This window comes from Octopus bimaculoides, chromosome 1, assembly GCF_046866305.1.
Source record: "Octopus bimaculoides isolate indiv1 chromosome 1, ASM4686630v1, whole genome shotgun sequence".
Taxonomy (NCBI): domain Eukaryota; kingdom Metazoa; phylum Mollusca; class Cephalopoda; order Octopoda; family Octopodidae; genus Octopus; species Octopus bimaculoides.
The window spans coordinates 134,204,733-134,226,394 of NC_142928.1; the positions used below are offsets into that span (position 1 = coordinate 134,204,733).

General features: G+C 37.8%; 1 protein-coding gene and 1 long non-coding RNA gene across 7 annotated transcripts in view; one reads left to right on the forward strand and one right to left on the reverse strand.

The window, feature by feature from the left end:
* The window catches only part of LOC106870290 (paladin), a 137,693-nt gene that overhangs the window by 16,802 nt on the left and 99,229 nt on the right, over nucleotides 1–21,662 (forward strand). The window contains exon 1 of one of the 5 annotated variants that reach the window (XM_014916314.3): nucleotides 12,361–12,846. The exons of 1 other annotated variant lie outside the window; for it this stretch is intronic. The gene's annotated coding sequence lies outside the window, so the exon portion shown is untranslated. Of the gene's footprint in view, nucleotides 1–12,360; nucleotides 12,847–16,198; nucleotides 16,476–16,920; nucleotides 16,998–18,162; nucleotides 18,450–21,662 lie in introns of those variants that run through there. 3 more of the 5 variants (XM_089358940.1, XM_014916312.3, XM_014916315.3) reach the window with 3 other exon arrangements.
* On the reverse strand, nucleotides 4,467–18,391 carry LOC128248755 (uncharacterized). 2 transcript variants are annotated; one of them, XR_016243480.1, is made up of 2 exons: nucleotides 18,252–18,391; nucleotides 4,467–4,600 (listed from the first exon to the last, which is right to left on the reverse strand). It is a non-coding gene; the product is annotated as an uncharacterized LOC128248755 (long non-coding RNA). The 2 variants fall into 2 exon arrangements; XR_008264942.2 differs by lacking the exon at nucleotides 4,467–4,600 and adding an exon at nucleotides 11,606–11,843 and having other exon boundaries at nucleotides 18,252–18,383.

Sequence of the window (21,662 nt, forward strand, 5' to 3'; positions counted from 1 at the left end):
GTAATTGCTTCATCTTCACAGATGCTTGCCGTCTCTTTGTGCTTCCTCGTTATCTATGGCATTTTTGACTTTCCAGTCATGACTACTTAGATGACTACACAGTTCCGTTTCAGATCTGTATGGGTTGAAACATACGTGACAGACGAAAGTCGTAACTTACTATGCGCTTCCAACTGGTTACGTGAGCTTACGTCACCACTCTTCTTTCGCCATAGGAATTTCGGCAGAGCGGGAGGACAAATGAAGTCACCCTAAAGAGACATCTATACGTCATTGAATTATAGTAATAAACACTTGTACAAGACGAGTATCGCTCTCTGAGTGACTGTGATTAATGTGTAACGACAGACCGAAGCGAGATGACTATTAATCATGTAAAACCGTTGGTTTTACAACAGTGAGTCTCTCTCGTAGAAGGATCTAGTAGTCCCTTGCTCCTAGCGGTTTTCCTGCATACCCTGAAACCAACCAAAGACATTTCTTCGTCCCTGCACTCAGATGGAATGTTGTCACATGTGCTAACGAACCCATAGCTAGGACTTTGACAGGTGCTGCTACGCCGGGTCAGTATAGACCTGGGAACAATAGTGGCTAAAAGGTGGTTTCACACTCCTCAAAACTTTGGAATTTCCGAATCAGAGCCCTACCTCTGGATGCAGTTTAGTCATACCCAAGACATACACATACACATACACACACACACACACGCACACATTCACGCACGCACCACATACACGACGGTCTTTTAGTTTCCGTCTACTAAATCCATTCAGAAGGCTTTGGTCGACCCAGGGCTATTGTAAAAGACATTTGCCCAAGATCTCACCCAGTGGAATTGAACTCAGAACCGTAAATGTGTGAGTGTGTGTGTTTGTGTATAAAATTTTGCTAGGTGATAACAGAAGTAGCCATTGTCGAATAGAAAGTACTCAATACACAACCCTTGTAGAGTGAAAGGCTTTTTGTTGTTGTTGTTGTTAGTATTGTAATTTGTATTTTTGTAGATTTTAATTAATAAGGATGAACTTAACGTCACAAACAGTCTATCTGGTGTTGTATATCGTTGGGTATGATAATTACGATGGAGGCGCAATGGCCCAGTGGTTAGGGCAGCGGACTCGCGGTCATAGGATCGCCGTTTCGATTCCCAGACAGGGCGTCGTGAGTGTTTATTGAGCGAAAACACCTAAAGCTCCACGAGGCTCCGGCAGGGGATGGTGGCGAACTCTGCTGTACTCTTTCACCACAACTTTCTCTCACTCTTACTTCCTGTTTCTGTTGTGCCTGTAATTCAAAGGGTCAGCCTTGTCACACTCTGTGTCACGCTGAATATCCCCCGAGAACTACGTCAAGGGTACACGTGTTTGTAGAGCGCTCAGCCACTTGCACGTTAATTTCACGAGCAAGCTGTTCCGTTGATCGGATCAACTGGAACCCTGGACGTCGTAAGCGACGGAGTGCCAACAACAACATGACAATTACGAAATTGGCGTGTATGAATGAATACAAATCTCAAAACCAGGAAAATCCTCCCCGACCCCGGAAAATTAAAAATAATGAAAAAAAGATCACAACACTACGACAGAACTATTTCACCTCAACTGGCCCTGCTCTCTTCAACATCGTGCCAGCCCACATAAAGGAGGAAAAGTGATTTTACGGCATTCAAACGGTCCCTAGATGATCACCAGTCAAACCAACCACACCCGGACATGTCAATAACCCTCTGATCGAATAGGCTATGGTGCCCAAGGGCTGACTGTGTATCTCTTCCAGGTGGTGCTATTAAATTAGACATGGCCTGAGCCAACTTCGGCCGAAACTTATCTAAGTAATAATTCAGGGCAACAATTTGGTCTGCATCGGCAATAATCAGTAAATGATGTTGACAGACAACACAAACGTTTTGTTATTTTTGGTAACTCTGAAAGTATATTTAAGTTGTTGCGCCACTTTACGCTACTCACTAATTATGGTTTCAAATGTTGACACAAGGCTAGTAATTTTCGAGGGAATGGTTCGCTGATTGCATTGACTCAACTGCTACATATTTTATCGAATCCGTTAGGAGGAAAGGCAAAGTCGACCTCAACGAAATTTGAACTCAGAACGCAAAGAGCCGGACGAAACGCTACCTAGCCTTTCGTCCGGCGCGTGAACGATGCTGCCAGCTCGCCACCTTTCAAAGCACATGAATGATTTTTTTCTGAGTTTGGTATACCGCCTATGATTTGAACTCTGAACGTAAAGATCAGAAAACAATTTATTTTCTGTTGAAGTTCTAGCGAAATCTAAGTCATAAATGAGTTTGACCGAATGTGTACAACCGAGGAACCAAAATATTCTTTCCTACTCTAGGTACAAGGCCCGAAATTTTGGTGGAGAGGGCCAGTCGATTAGATCGACCTCAGTACGCAACTGGTACTTAATTTATCGAACCCCGGGAAGATGAAAGACAAAGTCGACCTCAGCCGAATTTGAACGCCGCCTTAAGGAGGAACCAGAATATTCTTTTCTACTCTAGGCACAAAGCCCAAAATTTCTGGGGAGGGGGCCAGTCGATTAGATCGACCCACGTCACGCCACTGTGCTGAAACTTGGTTTAGGAATGCTAGAATTTAGAAACACTTGTACATTATAAACTACTCCTAAGATGGTTGGCAACGGACGAAGCCTTCCGTATCACTGTGTTCATAAAAGCGTAAATGTTATGATTGTGATTCAATTACCTGTGTTACACTTATCTTTTAAGTACTCACAACAACAACAATAATAATGCGTAAGTTTTTCAGAAACATTTTGTTTGTATTTCTCATAGGACAGTTTGTTAGTGGGTGTATTCTACCGGGATCAGAATACAGATGTTTCATATATAATATAACAGATAGTTATCAATTATAAATTGATAAAGATCTCACCTACCCGGAATGGTAGGTGAAGAGTTGGCAACATTGCATATCGTTAAAAATGGTTTAACTGCTTTGCATCGCACTCGGTTGATAAAAGGCATTCAAAGTTCATTCTATTAAAGCAGACTCTTCCATTTTCGATCGGGTTTTCCCCTGCTTTTCTCATTTACAAAAAAAAAACTCTTTTTAATCTGTTCTATCTCCGTTTCCTTCCTATTCACTCTCTCATTTATATGTCTATGATCAGTCATTCTTTCTCATATTTGTCTATACTCGGTTACTCTTCCTGGTATTATCTTTCTTGTTTTCATTTCTTTATCTCTTTTTTCCGAATCTGTTTTCCCTTCTCGCCTGCGTTCCTTTCTTTTTCTTCGCTTCCTCGTTTATTTTTCTAACACCCATCACCTCTCTCTGATTTTACTTATCACCACCATTGTCAATATAGGGTTTCACTATCATTTTTATATTAGATAATCTCCTACAGTCCCTTTTGCTTCCAGCTCCTCTTTTCTTTATCTTTTTGAAGTTGCGTTAATTTTTTTTTCTTTCTTCTTTATCTCTTCCTAGTTTTATCTTTTCATCTTAGATTCTTTTTGGAACATCCAGAATTAGTTCGAAAAAAAAATGTCACTTGTTCCCACGAGGTTTCTGATAGAGGAACGGTTATGTTCTATTTTTATTAATACACACAACCATATACAAATCGCGGATATGCCATAACTGCCGGGTTTTGCATTGACTTAATGTTATACTCCTCTCCTATACAGTCTCAGAACTCAAAAACCTGGTTACACAGCCATATTTAAAACATATTTCTAACCAACGACGGAGCCTTAAAGTAGGCGTTTAACCTGCTAGAAATACAAGCGCAGACTCAAAAGGAAACATGCGTCCATTGCCCATTTTTACCTGAAATAAAGGAGGAATGATCTTAGCTTGAATACCTTTGATAAAAATGCGTCCATTGCCCATTTTTACCTGAAATAAAGGAGGAATGATCTTAGCTTGAATACCTTTGATAAAAGGTCTACTCAAACAAGGTTGACCTGGGGCTAAACAACATCAACACCAATTTAAACATTTCTTTATTTCCTGGTGACTAGTGGCCTAGTGGTTAGGGTGCTGCAGTCACGAACGTAAAGTTGTGGTTTCGATTCTCGGACCGGAAGGTGCGTTGTGTTCTTGAGCAAAGCACTTCATTTCATGTTGCTCCAGTCCAGTCAGCTATAAATGAGTAACCCTGCGACGCATTGGCGTCCCGTTTAAGGGGATTATTCTGATCTTGGTCATTTATACGTCATGGAAACCAGGTAACTGGCTGTATAAGTCCCAGAACGCAAGGGGTAGTAATGTCCAGATGTTGATGAAGACGATAATGTTAACGGTAAATAAAAGTAAAGTAACAGGTAAGCATTTGGTGTTTTGGTTTCAGTTTCTTTTTGAATCCATTCACTATTGTACTGAGGCCAGTAATACCGTTGTGAATAGCAGGAACATTACAATTCTATTTCGCCTTCTCTTAGAATGCAAAGCCTCTGTACATCGTCATGAAATAACTTCGTGTTGACTACTTGAATAGTGCCTTTTGTAAAATGTGTTCTTCCACCTTACCCTGAACGATGAGGAAAGCCTTTATGTCGTTGCTCAACTTGCTAGTTAGAGAAGTTATATCACCAATTACACCCTACCGCCTAAAAAAAAGAAAAGAATACATTGGATAATGATGTCCTGTAGACACTATTTTTTATCTTTTACGTGTTTCAGTCATTAGACCGTGGCCATGCTGGGATTACCATCTTGAAGGGTTTAGTCGAACAAAGCTACCCCAGTACTTATTTTCAAGTCTGGTACTTGATTTGTATTACCAAACTGCATCGGCCTGAGAAGTGGTGGTGACAAGCACAATAACACACACAGATATATATATATATATATATATATATATATATATATATATATATATATATATATATAACCTATGTAGCAGGTATATAAACAGGGTAAATTTAACAATTTCTCCTTAGATTAGAACCAACGATAACAGACTTAACCGATTTTCTAAACTTATTGGGATCTCATCAGCGGTGTCTACATTATTCTGACAAATCTCAGAGAAATAAGTTAACTAATCTCTTTATATATTCAACAAATCCTGTAGCTACAGAGAACCGGGGCTACTAATTGGCATATCATTAGCGTTTAATATTATTTAATATCAGGGGCCTAGGTGTGGTTGTGTGGTAAGAAGTTTACCTCCCAACCTCATGGTCCTGGGTTCAGTCCCACAGCGTGGCACCTCGAGGAAGTGTCTTCTACCATAGCCCAAGGTTGACAAATGCCTTGTAGCGGATTTGGTAGATGGAAACTGAAAGCAACCCCGTATGTGTGTGTGTGTTTGTGTTTGTTTCTTCCCTCCCCTACCGCTTGACAACGGAAGAAATTCACCAAAGTGGCACGCAAGAGGACTGAACCTGAAGTCATATGGTTGCAAAGTGAGCTTCTTAACCACATTGCCATGCCTGCGATCTATGTCTAAATCTCAAAGACAAAACAGTTGCAGCTTGGAACACTGTTGATCATAGCTCTGTTTAGAAGAAGATCGACACGTGGCTAAACAACAGCAACAGCAATAAAAATAAAACAAACAAGCAAATATACAAACTACAACATCAAAAACAACAGCATCGAAGCAAGAATACTCTTCGTGTTGTCATTCGGCGTGTCAGTCCGGGCCAAACTTCAGCGTCTCTTTCTCATTCAATAAATGTACATTTCCGTACAATGTTTATGTGGTGTCGTTATGCTGTTAGCTTACTATTACGGCAGTAGTCAACGCCAGACTCTTACGCCTCTATAGTCTTTGTGTTAACAGATAATTAACAAAAAAAAGAAACGAATATAATTTACCCCACTTTCTCATATTTACCAAGAACATTTTTTTTTTCAGATTTCAAGTTTTTATTTTCTCTTAGTTTTGAATTCTACTGCTATAAATCTATTGAACTAACATATCGTATCGCAGTGAAGTTTGACATCAGCGCTGCAATGTATTCAAAGCTAAAACACTTCACTTTTAATTACCTCAAACTATGCTGTAAGAAGTGCCATAGATGAGGAGGGCTCATTAATGAAAAAACAAACAAACAAAAAATGTTGAGAAGTACTGTATGTAGAGTGAGTGCTTTATTAGTTTAAAATATCAAGTGCAAATAGCGCACAATAGGTACAGTTTGGAAACGGATGAAGCTGACTTCTATCTAGATGCATTTTATATAGACCAGAAGTGGAGAAATCCCCGCCCGCGGGGAAAAATGTGCCGCAGGCTGGTATACTCGTATGCACAACATATAGTAAAGTTTTCAATTATAAAATTTATACAATATTCGTATGTCTATTTGCGATTATATGTCGCGTTTCCATAACGACTTAAAACGGTCAGACACGAACAGAAATCATCCGGTAATCGCCATTTGAATGGAAATTTTGTTTTCACTATAAAACACATATTGCTAGGTTTGTACCCCACATCCTTAAGACCCAACATCACTCTAGCTGAAAAATATACAATACATCATAAGTAAAATAAACGTCTTAAAACTGGCAGAATCGTTAGCACACCGGGCGAAATGCTTAGCGGTATTTCGACTGCCATTACGTTCTGAGTTCAAATTCCGCCGAGGTCGCCTTTACCGTTCATCCTTTTGGGGTCGATTAAATAAGTACCAGTTACGCACTGGGGTCGATGTAATCGACTTAATCTCTTTGTTTGCCCCCTCTATGTTTACCCCCCCCCCCGCTGTGGGCAATAAAGAAATAAATATAAACGTCCTAAATTCAGTGGCGGCGTTAATGAAGATGTTACGCGTTAATTTAACGTCTTAAACTTATCTTGACTAATGTATGTCTAATTATATATACAAGATTTACACGGATATACGAGTTAGAACTTGCGATCTGCCCATGGACCTTTTTCTTTATAAATTTTTGCCCGCCGCAACTAAAAAGATTCCCCACCCCTGATGTAGACCAATGATTCTCAATCATTTTTTTTTTTCCTTGTTGACCTTTTTGATTCCTATTTTATCCGAATGGATTTTCGTAGCCATATGATGTTTAAACAGTCATTTTATTATTTTTTTTATAATTAAATATTATTAGGAATTGTGTTAAAAAAATTGTCAAAATATTGTGCGTCTTGTCGAAGTATAACCAATTTTTCTTCACAAACTTTAACAACAAAATCTTGTATGAACCCTCAAGGGCTGTATGAACCCCCAAGCGCCATATGAACCCCTAAGGGGTCTCAAACGAAAGCGACCCACTTTCAGTTATACTGCCTATTGCGTTCACTCTTTTACTTGTTTCAGTTAAAGGACTGCGGCCATGCTTGAGTTTCGCCCAATCAAATTAACTCCAGTACTTAAATTTAAGCCTGATACTTATTTTTTCGGTCTCTGTTTTGCCGAACTGCTATATTGCAGTGAAGTAAACAAATTAACACAGGTTATCAACACACATTTATTAACAAACGGCAGAAGTTAGAGTAACTCACGGGCTGAGAGTTTCGTGTATTGGCACTTATCAGATATGTATTTGTGTGTGTGTGTGTGTGTGTGTGTGTGTATACACAAGATGTTCGGGCTAAATTTGACGGTTTTTTATGTCTATATATGTGACAACAGGAGTTCCTTGTCATACCACCGGTAAGAGTCAGAAGTGGTTGTCGGAGAATTTCAACGGTTTCGATTCCCAGACCGGGCGTTGTGAGTGTTCATTGAGCGAAAACACCTAACGTTCCACGAGGCTCCGGCAGGGGATGGTGGCGAACCCTGCTCTACTCTTCCACCACAACTTTCTCTCTACTCTTACTTCCTGTTTCTGTTGTGCCTGTAATTCAATGGGTCAGCCTTGTCACACTGTGTCACGCTGAATATCCCCCGAGAACTACGTTAAGGGTACACGTGTCTGTGGCGTGCTCAGCCATTTGCACGTTAATTTCACGAGCAGGCTGTTCCGTTGATTGGATCAACTGGAACCCTCGACGTCGTAAGCGACGGAGTGCCAACAACAGAAGCTGAGGGTGGTTACTTTGAATAAATTGTAATCTCCCAGACATAATCTAATTGATAGATTTTGCCTTTTTAGAATACTTTTATTTTTGGATAGGATGTCAGGCGCGGTCCCAGGAATTTTTTGAAGGGAAGGCACAAGGTCAGAAGGAAATACAATTCCAGGAGATAAGGGCGTAATAACATTATACAGAAGAGCGCATTTCTCTTCTTGACGGGGGCACTACCCGTCAGGTCCCACCTTGGGTCCACTCCTGGATATTGTTTTCGTTACATTTTATGTAAACAATGAAATTTAGCCAGAACAACCTGTATCTAAATATATGTTGGGACACCGTCTTGAGGAATTTTAGACGATCACGAAATCGATCCCTGTATTAATTTTTTCTTTTAAACTTGTATTTATTCTGTCGTGCATTTTGCCGAGCCGCTAAGATACGGAAACGTAAACACACCAACACCGGTTGTCAAGCGGTGGTGGGAGACAAATGTGTGTGTTTGTATGTGTGTGTCTTTGTGTCTGTGTTTGTCTCCCACCACCACTTGACAATCGGTGTTGGTGTGTTTACGTCTCCGTATCTTAGCGGCTCGGCAAAATGGAACGATAGAATAAGTACAAATTTGAAAGAAAAAAGTTAATAATGTGGTCGATTCGTTCGATTAAAATTCCTCAAGGCGGTGCCCCGGCATGACCGCAGTCTGATTGAAACAAGTGAACGATATATATGTAAGGAACGACCGTGCGAACTCAAAAAGGAGATATGGTGACGAATGGAAAAACAGGACTCCTTTTATTTAAACGCGTCACACGGTCGAACATACAATAGATATATCGAAGATGATATACATGATATGTTATGCGACGATAACATAGATGACCAGTAATGAAAGACCACAACCGTATTAGATGAATAACAGATATATTTATTGTAGCGTTAAAGATGTATGTCTGTGTGAGAGTGTGAATGCGACATATAAGAACATAATCAAAGACAGGCCGTCGTACAAAGAAAAGTGTGTATGTGAATGATACATGTATGTGTATGTGAAATATTACAGCAGATAGAAAGAGTCAATAACACGTAAGCAATTATACCAGTTCGTTAGTACACTATAGGAAAAGTTCTGTATGTGAAAGTGAGGAGAGGCTGAGTGTGGCAGTGCTGATCACTAGTTGTGATGTCGTGGCATCGATGCCGGGCCGTGATTCTTGTTATACAGATGTTCATCGCTGGCTGAGAATTTCTTGTCTGTTTATTTACCGTGGTGAAGCTGAGTCACCTAACAGAATCGAAGAGAGAGATGTGCCGCGGAGGTTTGGTTTGGTGTACATAGTAAATCGTGTTGACGCTGGTAGCGTAGAGGCTGCTTGGTAGGTGCTCGTAGAATCGTGTTGGTCATGATGATGATGCTGGATAGTAGTAGTAGACTCTTGTTGCTGATGTGGCGACGGCGGTGGTCATCGTTGGCTGGACGAAGCTGTTGAAGTGGTCGCTGGAACTGCTGCTGCTGTCGTGTGGTACACGGAACAGTTCTCAAAGAGAAACTGGACCGAGACGAATTATTGGGTATGAGTTAAAGCTATTTATAACAAACTATGGGCTCCCGAAGGCTTCAGAATTTTACTCTATCACGTGACCTTATTAGGGGCCGTGATTGGTCAGTTTGCGTTCTGGCGGGAACGGTTCGAAGAAGTTGCCGATTCGAATAATGATCAGTCACGTGATGGACAAGGAATGGGTTCTCTACTACGCTCGCATTTATTTATATTTAAATGAGAAGATTGTATGTAATGGCGATAGTAGTTTGTATCTAATGGCGGGAGGTAGTTTCACTACATATATATATATATATATATATATATACACACATACATGGTGGGCTTCCGCACAGGTTTCTTCTACCAAATTCACTCACAAAGTATTGACCAGCCCTTGGCGAAAATAGAAAACACCCGCCAAGCTGCTAAATAAATGGGACTGAACCTTAAACTTCTTGATTGCAAAGCGAACGTCTTAACCACACAGCCATGCTGCGGTTATATTTATTTATTTATTTGTTCTTCTTTTTCCTCTCTTACTCTCAGAAATGGCTGATATTGTGGTTTATTACGTTAAACAAATCTACCCACTGCAGGTATATAATTAGAATAAACATGTTGGTTACTTAATCAATTAGTAAGTTGTACTTCGCAGTGAAACAATTGCATATAACTTACAACTGTTGTCTAAATATCGTCGAAGTGTGTCTTGTCTGGTATTTTTCTTACTCGCGTGCCATTTGCGCCTGCTTATGCTTTTGTTGCTTCTGTAAAGGAGGGTGAGTGGAAGCTGTAAAAAACGACTATGGTGGAGCATTTATGTTTGTTTAATTTTTTTGCGGTGGTGTATGTGTGTGTGTGCTGTGTGTATGCGTGTTGCGTGTATGCGGAAGAAAAACAGTCTGTGCATAACCGAGGCAAGGAGTGTTTTAACGATGACAAATAAGGACAGTCATATAACTGTATAGAAAATAGGCAAATCAATTGTAATCCTTATCTGACTTTTCTCTCTCTTTAACAAAGATCATCTCTAAATCAAATATAATCAGATCAATATACATTTACTGAAAGCAGTTAAGAACAATTCTGTTTTATTCTGTTAGTCAACACAGAACTGTTTTCATCAGGTATAAATAATAATAAAAAAAACATCTATATTATTTGAACGAATTTTTAAAAATAGCACCGTTGATTGAGACATCCATTAACGAACAGATGATGAACTCTATTAAACCTTATCTCAAGCAACACGAGGTAATCTCTACGTGGTTGCCCATCCCGTTAAAAATAGCAACCAACCGCCTTAAAAAAACGCCACCTCAAACCCCCGGATAATCAAGGCTGGAATGTCTTTGATAAATAAGGTCTATCTGATCAGGGTTAAGCTGGGATCTTTTCCCTTTGAACAGCACATCGAGAAAATAATTTTTTGTAACTAAACACTTTCAAACTTCGGACACTGGTAGAATGTGTCATATAAAACATCTTTTACTCTTAGTGGTGTTGAGAAAATTTTATATTTTCAAAGTTATTTCGTGTTAAAGTTGTTGTATTTCGGTAATTTCAACCAATCAATGGCGTGTATTCAGCTGAATAAAATTACAGCTGTTGTTTGCCAACAACAATTTCTGGCGGTCTACATTTCGTTTGTCACTGTTATTTATGACATATTTCATCTCAGTTACGTTTGTTTGAATAAACTAGTGTATCTGAAGCATGTTTACTTCATGACACCACCACAATCGTTCGTGTATTTCTACTGCTTTTAGTTTTTTTTTCCTGTTTTTCAGCTACTATTTTCGAAAAAGACATTTCCCCCACTCCAGTTTCTTCATTTTTCACATTTTTCCGTAACTCTAACTCTAACCCCAACCCTAAACCTAAAACCCTACCCTAACTCTAAAACCCTAACCCTAATCCTAAAACCCTAACCCTAACTTTAAAACCCTAATCCTAACGCTAAAACCCTAACCCTAACTCTAAAACCCTATCCCTAACCTTAAGACCCTAACCCTAACTCTAAAATGAGTTCATCATCGCTATAGTCGTCGTCGTCATCTACTACTACTACTACTACTACTACTACTACTACTACTACTACTACTACTACTACTACTATTACTGCTGCTGCTGCTACTGTTGTTGTTCGCGATTTAGGCACAAGGCCAGCGGTCTTGAAGGGAGAGTGTTAGCCGATACCATTGATCCCCATTACTTGACTGATACGTTTTTTTATCGGCCCCGGATGGATGAAAGGCAAAGTTGGCTTCGATTGAGGACTGGAAAAAGGACCTGAAGGACAGGGTCCTGGCTCGAGACCATATCCTATCAAAAAAAAAAAAAAAAAAAGGAATTCATAAGAATTTTCAATGGCCAAATAACTGAAGAGATGGCGGCGTGGGTTTCCGCCCGGGCATCCGAAACTCGGAGTTTTATCATGGCTACCAAATAAGTGTCACATATTTTTACAGATAAATTCCTCTATTCACATAATATCGAGGTCTCTTTCTTTCTTTTGTTGTCCTTTCTATCAATATATATATATATATATATATATATATATATATATAAGGGAGATAGTTACCTCGAAGTTTCGGCCTGCTAGCCTTTGTCGGGCTGTTTATGCACTCGAAGTCACTGTCACTCCTCTAATTTTATAAATTTAATAAGCACGTACTCTACAAAAATGTACTAATTCTTCATTTTAATGTTAAATTGTTTATATTATAACCTGACATAAAAACAAACGTTACTACATACACGCGCGCGCACACACAAACATATACACGCACACACACACAAACATACACTCTCTTTCATACATGTAAGGTTGGAATAATTTAGAGCGGCAGGAAATTTTAATGCATAAAAATGGGTTTTGGGCGGAAAAAACAACACAGAACTGGTAAATTGTGATAGCTGCTACTTGCGGTTTGCTAATGGAAAACATTAAAGTAATTATGACTAAATGTAGGGGGGATTGTATCCCAGCTCAAAATATGTTAAAATAGCAAGGATTGGTTGAACAAACCCATTTGAACCATTTCTTCATCGTATTAAATATCAATTTTAAATTTTGGCTCAAGGCCAGGAATTTCGGGGAAGGGGTTAAGTCTATTATAATCGACCTCTGTGTTCAACTGGTATTTATTTTATCGACACCGAAAGGATGAAAGGCAAAATCGACCTCAGTGGGATTTGAACTCAGGACGTGAAGACGGACGAAAAATCGCTAAGCGTTTTGCCCAACATGCTAACAATTCTTCCAGCTCGCTGTCTTAAAGATTGCGTGAAATTCGGGTGTTAAGGATGTCAAGTGTTCTCCAATGTAAGTATATTTGTGTATGTAACCGAAACACCACTTGCCTTTTATATCATTTGTATCACACCATTCTCAAATAACTCGTACTAAACACTGCCTCTGAAATAATGGAAGAAAAGTACTAGATACCATGCACTGCTTCATACACGAACTTTCACTCCGAAGGACAGACAGAAAATATCACACACACACACACACACGCTCGCACGCACGCACGCACGCACGCACGCACAGAGAGAGAGAGAGAGAGAGAGAGAGTTTGTGAGTTTAATATATATTAATGAGTAAATAGTGTTTTTATTATTAACTTTTGAATAATGAAATAATGTATTCCACTCATAATTATTATTATATTATTCGTTAAATTAAATTCAATCGTGTTTTGTTTTCGAGAGAATTGAATATAAAAAAGCTTTCACTTTTTTTTTTATTATAGTAGTAACAAAGGAAGATTGGTGGCATTATTATTTGTATGGACTTAAAGATTAGTCGCTGTTTCGTATATAATTTAGTTATTGTAGGTTTACCATTAATACCGATACAAATGTACATAGATTTATGTGTTTCTTTGTTGTAGTTTATTTTTAAAGTTAGTGTTTAACCCTGCTTATATTTAGATTGAATGAATGTGGTTATTAAGCTTTGACTTTTATATAATACTATGGAAGACTGTAGGGAATATTTTTTTTGTATGACTTAACAATTTGGTCGCTGTTTTGTTACATATTTAGGAGTTGGTTATAGATTTACTTATTGAATTTATTTACCAATACTGTTGTACATGGGTTAAATGTGTTTGAAAGTTGTGGTTTCTTTGGTATGTTTGTTCCTAAACAACACTTATTTTAGTGCTGTTGACACCACCGGATTGAATGGTACTGCCCAGGTGTCGAAACCATAATGATATCCGAGGGGCAGCTGACGATGGAGGTATGTTGGATTGTTGGTATGGCTATTTTTGTATATGTGGAATAGTATTATAACACATCCTTTTGGTATGTATGTATGTTTATATATATATATATATATATATATATATATATATATTATTTTGTTTAAAAGAGTTCCAACACTGTCTGTTTTTTATGTTTTATTTATATTCCTGCAAAACCAATGTGGGATATAGAATATGGAATATACAATATATAATATAAAATAAAAATGGATGGTACTATGAAATAAAGTATTGAATGTCTTATTGAATATATGGAATATGTCTTATTGAATAGATGAAGTATTGAGTGTTCAATATAAAGGATTAAATATATAAATATATAAAGGCAACGGGATTGTTTAGACAGAGTGATAGAAATGTCGGTCCTGAATTTTGTTAAGGCGAGATCCCATCGGATTTTGTTTCTTCCTCTGGTTCTCCTCTAATTTCTTTAATTAGGTACTTCCGAGGAAGTATGGGTGCCGTTAAGGAAATCCATTCTGAGTGTGTTTCGGCATATTTTTCGCATTTATATGCTTTCCAGAAGTTTTGTTTTCTTATATTGTGAGATTTTTTCCATCTTTGCAACATTTCTTTTCTTTTTCACTGTGCTTCGTTTTCCAGATTTCTTTCGTTTATTTCTGATATCCAGGGAGGTTGTGGTAGATTTTCTTTGGTAGACTTTATAATTGTTGGTAAGATTTCCGTGAGATGCTTCATTTCATTGTTTATGAGTTTTCCATCTGTTGATTGTTTTTCTATTTCTTTTAAGATAGAGGATTGTGTTTCTATCATTGTGATGAGGGTTGATAGTTTGGATGAAATTTCCATCAGAATTTTTTCCGAATTAACGGAATCGTTAATATATATATATATATATATATATATATACACACAATTGCAGCGTTGAAAGTGTTGCACGGAATTTTCTTAGTGAACAGGTCGCGGTTTCAAAGCGACGAAAATATTTTAACAAATTAAATTTAAATGTTGAAGTGAATCTAACGGTTTTCTGTGTGTTTATAAATGACTTATAAACACCTTCCACGCTGCAATTGTTTTTGTTTCAGCACATGATCTCAGATCACGTCACTTGCTATGCAAGTACATCTTCGTAATATATATATATATATATATATATATATATATATATATATATATATATAAAGTGTAGTATATTGCCACTTAAGTGTGGCTGACCCCTAGGGGTGGATGTTACTGTTGCTTTTAGCCCCAGGAGGACATCTCCTCCAGCTGGCTTATCGACACACGACTGTGTCCTGTTTGCCAAGGGAAGTTATCCCTCTCACCTCGATCTGCAGCACGAACGTATCCGGATTTCAGGGTTATTTCCCTTCGTCGGCGCCCGATAGCTGCTGACCTTGGCGAGAGAGACAAAAACCTGGCAATCTTATATCTTCTTTTCCAGTGAAATTCTTCACTGATATCGAAAAGGTGAAAACAAGCAAATATATATATATATATATATATATATCTTCACACACGCCAGCTCAATTTGAATCGTTCTCAGTCGAAAGACGCCTGTTGTTATTTCTTGTTGTTGAATTCGTAAATGTGTAACATGTTCTTTGTTTTTTGTTTGCTTTTTTTTTCGTCTTTGTTGCCGTACACATTCACCAGCTTTCTTACAAAGGGGTTTAATGCTCTTAGTTTAGACTTTTCTGGGGACAACCAGATCGAACCATTTCAAGTGTAACTGTCCGAAATGGTTGTGACTTCTGGTACTTGACTGATGAAAGAAAGCCAAGAATGACCCATCTTTTTTGCCTGTCCTAATTGTTGTTTCTCTTGTCCGCCTTTGTGTCGTCTATCTGTCCGAAGGTTTTATTGACCTCTATTGCGTTTTTGTTCCATTTATACATACATACATACATACATACACATACACACACACACACAGCTTCTTTCTACCCTTTGTCCAAGATACCGCGCAATGGGATTGAACGCGAAGCCACTTGGTTGCGAAGCGAACTTCTTAATCCAAAAGCTATCTTTGCATGCCTACATTGAAATCTATCAGTGGTGTCGCATTCGCTATTATGATATTTGAAACATTCCTCAGACTCTGGGTTCATTCGTTAGTGTGTTTGATTAGTATGGAGAAAGAGTCACGAATTCGAATCTCTGATGGTTTGATCTTCAAAGCCCTTGTATCCATGGGAAATCTGTCCTGTTGCAGGGACATTCCGCTACTACAGTCTGTCTTGGTCCACCCTGACGCGTTCTTTCAATGCGTGATGGGCGATGAGGAGTATTGGTAGGCTTTGAATCCTCAAGCGGAATTTGAACCACCCTAGATAGGTACCATATTTACAAATTGCCGAAGGGACAAAAAGTAGATTTAAGTTCGAGTGAACTTGAGTTCAGAAACTCAGAATCAGAACGAATAGAGCAAAGCGTTCTGTCATTTAACAATCTTGACAATTCGCCGCTTATAGCGCTTCGTACATGCATGCATGCATGCATACATACATATACACGCTGCCTACAGCAGTATGTATGCATAATTTTTCTTTGAGTTTTATTGAAGTTCTTCTTGAGAGAGTTCAAGCCGGTTGCTAACAAAGCAGCCAGAGATTTTGAGTTAAGAGAGTTCCCGGTGTTTGTAAATTCGTGGTCGATGTGTTGGTTGAACTGTTAATGCATACACCTAAGTGTGTATGTATATGCATGCATGTAGGTATGTATGCATTTTTGTATCTATCTATCTGTCTGTCTGTCTAATATTTATTATTATTTGTTTTATATATATATATATATATATATATATATATATATATATATAAAGTGTAGTATATTGCCACTTAAGTGTGGCTGACCCCTAGGGGTGGATGTTACTGTTGCTTTTAGCCCCAGGAGGACATCCACCCCTAGGGGTCAGCCACACTTAAGTGGCAATATACTACACTTTATCGTGCAGTTACTGTTAATACTTCATTTAGAGAATTAACATTGCTTATATATATATATATATATATATATATATATATATGCATATATATATATAAAGTATGTTCATGTATTGTTTTGCGTGCCGGTTTGCCATATATATATATATATATATATATATATATATATATATATATATATATATATATGATTCGATCTCAGCACTATATATTACCAAGCGACATATATTTCTCGTTCATTCGGCGCTATGCAAGTGACCAGCTCACACACTCTCGCGATCTGTCATATCCAGGTAAGTGAAAGTGGACCAGGACAATTCAATACTAACAAAAAAAAAAAAAGAAAACAAAAAAAGACCTGCAATTGTGTCTATTTATTAATGGATTATAAAAACCTAAGACGTTTGTAGTAGAGCCTAACTTATGTACACTGCTATTGCGTTTGAGGATAAGAAGTGTGTGTGTGAGTATATGTAAACAAATATACGCAAGGAGTGTAGTTGCTTTCTACATACACGCATACATACATACATACACGCATACATGCATACATACATACATACATACATACATACACATGCATGCTCACACACACACACACATGCACACGCTATATATACTTGTACATATGCAAATAGGCAATCTTTCATTATTCGTTGCATAGGCAATATACACATACACATATGTATGTATGTATGTATGTATATATTTATACTGAAATAAATAGAGTACAATGCTTGCACATATGTGTCTCTCCTTGTCATAATTTTCTTTTATATACAAGTATATATAATCTTCGTTTTTTTTTTTAATCGTACAAAAGGGCAGAGAGTTTCGTGTATGGTATTTATCAAACTTCTCGGCCAATAAGTCACTTTCTTCTAATTATATAAGATCTTATTTTCCCTGCAGGTTCTGTTTGACTAAAACCTGTACAAATATATAATTATAATCTGCATTTCTTAATGCTTGTGTTTAAAACTTTGTCTCAGTTTTTCGTCCAGGCGTCTTTTTATGTCTAGGCTCCTGTTTATTTCAGTTTGCTAAACGTCATGCTTTCTTTCTTTCTCTTGCTTTTTTTTTTCCTTGTTTAAAATCACACCGATTAATATAGAGGTGGCTTTAACAGTAATCCTGTTTCTTTATTATACTATAAATATATAACGACGTAAATGTAAGCACATAAAACGAAAAAGTTTAGTGTTCCAGGGCGCTCGTATGTATGTATGTATGTGTGGGGGTATGTGTATGTATCGGTGTGTTTGTGTATTATATAAATGTGTGCATGCTTTGGTGTGTGATTGACTTTTTGATTTTAATGGTTCGATATGAACCTTCATTATCTTTTCTTTTTAACCTTGTGTTCCTACTCTGTGTGTATGTGTGTGCGTGTGTGTGTGTGTGTATATATATATATATATATACACGAAGGTCTTTGCGTGTGTGTGTGTGTTCTTGTTTCTGTATCTCGCTCATAAACACATCAGGGTCATTGGCAGACACGTTTAAGCGTCGAGCAACATGTTTTGCAGTACTTAATTACATACCTTTTTATATCTTGAGTTCAAATCCTGTTGAAGTTTTACTTCGATATTCAACCTTTTGGGATCGATAAAGGACAACATTGGTCGAATGACACTGAGAAACGATACTGTTGGAAGATTTTCAAATCGTTGTGATCTGCAATCGACGCTTGATGGAAAGAATGTCCTGCAATGTATATTGGTGATATGTTGAGGCTTTATGTAAGAATGATTTTCCCTTATATATTTACTATTTAATATCACAATGAAATTAGACTAGATTTTAACTTAGTGCATATTCTCACCTGTAGGCATATTATCGACCTGTCTATTTATGATTCGGTTGTCTATGTCTCGGTTAGTCTATGTGTTGAACTGATCTTAAAACGGATTAGATTCAAGCACGAAAAGCGAAACTTAGCAATGAACTTGGCTCGTTCATCACCAACACTCTCGTCATTATCATCATTTATATCTAAACTATGCGGTAGATATCTTTCTATTTAAAAGTCCCAACGCTTTATCAAAACCTGCCCTAACTGCATCCTTCTTAACCTTTTATTTAGCAATGTCTTAATGATTTTGTTTATGACGATAAAGAACGGCATTGTTTGTTCGCTTGTTTACTTCTTAAACTCGTATTATCATCCTACATGGATCAAACCTATGATCAAAGGCGTTCCAGCCATGACAATCCTGTCATATATTTAGACACTGCATTTAAAACCACAACGTGGCCTTCCCTTTTTAAGACGACAAGATGTGATTTGAGGGCGACTGCTATATTTTAGCAGGCTTAGTGAGAGCGTGAGAGATTATCGTTTTTGCTCGAGATGTTTCTTTGCACCCAGATTTGCTCTGACTGGGCTGACCTATGGTCAAAGACGTTCTAGCCGTGACCATCCTGTCTTTTCCCCCCAAACAGTAAGTACATCTGGGATCCATTGTCCATTGTGTCCTTTGCTAAGACAGTAAGGTATAATTTCGGAGGAATCGGCGGATCTATTTTAAAACGGGGGCCACATTTTTCATTAATGTTTTACGTAGTGTTTTTGGTACGGAAAGACTTTCAAACTTCGTATACTTATCTATTTTGTGTTATAGAACAGAAAAATATTTTTGTATTCGAATTTATTTCATGTAAAAAATTGTCTTATTTCGATAATTTCAACCATTCACTGACAAGTATTCAGTTGTTTATATTTACTCCTTTGGCTGATTAAGCGATGTAAAGCGTATTTAATCTCCATACCTTCGTTTTATTTGCTTTTTTCATTTTAAATTTGCTTTAACCCTAACCCTAACCCTAACCCTAACCCTACGGTTAGGGTTAGGGTTAATTGTTTCAGAATCGTTTGTTTATGTAGTCGGCACTTAATGTATATCGGCTGAATGGACGTCAGTGATTGGTTGAAATTACAGAAATACGACAACTTTAACATGGAATAACTTATGGATTTCTTTTTTTTTAAAGAAGACTAAGAGAAAAAGATGTTTTATATGACACATTCTACCAGTGTTCCAAGTTTCAAAGTGTTTCGTTAATGAAAAATGTGGCCCCCGTTTTAAAAAAGATCCGAATCATCATTTTCATCATCATCATCATTTTCATCATCATCATCATTTTCATCATCATCATCATTTTCATGTCGATATTTCCATAACTGTATGTGTCAAACAGGCTTTGTTAAGGCAGATCTTCTATAGCCAGATGACTTTCCTGTCGACAACCCTACATGTTTCCAAGCAATGTGATATCTATCCATAGCGGCATTTCGTCTGTCTTTATGTTCTGAGTTCAAATTCCACCGAGATCGACTTTGCCTTTCATCCTCTTGGGGGGTCGATAAATTAAGTACCAGTTGCAACCTGGGGTCGATCTAATCGACTGGCCACCTCCTCAAAATTTCGGGCCTTGTGCCTAATGTAGAAAAGAATATTTATCCATAGCAAGACATATTTTTCATGAAAGATTTGAAATAAATGACATCACTATTTTGAAGGTGATGCTCTCAAAGCCATTACAAGATATCAAGATAAGGGACATGCTTGGACACACACACACACACACACACACACACACATACATACACACAAAACCGCTTCTTTTATTTACATTATTTATATTCGACAGATATTTGTCCTCATCTTGTTTGTTGTTAACACAACGTTTCGGCTGATATACTCTCCAGCCTTCTCCAGGTGTCTTGGAGGAAATTTTGAACCTGGGTTCTCATTCCTAAGGTATTTTTCGATGTTATTATTATTATCATTATTAGTAGTAATATTCAGGTCACTGCTTGGAATTGAACTTGGAATCATCTCTTAAATATAGAACCGCTTCTTTTAGTTTTCACCTACCAAATCCTCTCACAAGGCTTTAGTTGACTTGGTGCTATAGAGATGATGCTTGCCTTAGTTGTCATGCCAACCCTCACCTGTTTCCAGACTCATTTTCAAAGGAGATTGGAAACAAAGGATACTGCCTGTCTAACAGTATTGTTCGTTTACAATTATCACTTCTTTTCAAACTTCTCTTAAGTGAAGCACTACAATTGGATGTGATTATTATTAGCAGATCAAACAAGGTGGTGAGCTGGCAGAATTGTTAGCGCGCCGGGCGAAATGCTTAGCGGTATTTCACCCATTGCTACGTTCTGAGTTCAAATTCCACCGAAGTCAACTTTATCTTTCATCCTTTTGGGGTCAATTAAATAAGTATACGTTATGCACTGGGTTTGATGCAATTGACTTAATCCCCACCCCAAGCTGCCCTTGTGGCAAAAATTTGAAATCATTATTAGCAGATCAAACTACCACATTGAGCTGAGGTGAGAAACATTTTTGTACTAGCAATGCATTATGAGTCCATATGTACCAGGAGTGCATTACAAGTCCATAAGTACTAGGAGTGCATCATGGGTCCATATGTACTAGGAGTGTATTACAAGTCCATATGTACTAGGAGTGCATTACAAGTCCATAAGCACTAGGAGTGCATCACGAGTCCATATGTACTAGGAGTGCATCACAAGTCCATAAGAATCTGTTGGAGGTACATCTGTAATGAGAAAAATAATGTACCTTCATTTTATTGTAGTACAGATACAGGCATGACTGTGCAGGTGTCAGCATTGCTGTATAGGTGCCAGTATAGCTGTGTAGTAAAGGCGTGTGTTTGTTTGTGTGGTGTGTGCGGATGCTGGTGTCTTTGCATTGATACTAATTTGAATAATAGTGATGTTATGTTTAAATCTCCTTTAAACAATGTGTCCTGTACTTCATTATTGCAACATATAAAAAAACCATTTGAATAAAATAACTTACTTAAAAATAAACGAGAATTGGCAATAAGAAAGGTCTCCAGCTGTAGAATACTACCATAAGGACACAGATATTGTGTCATATAGCCAGCTGGAAATGATATTTCCTTGG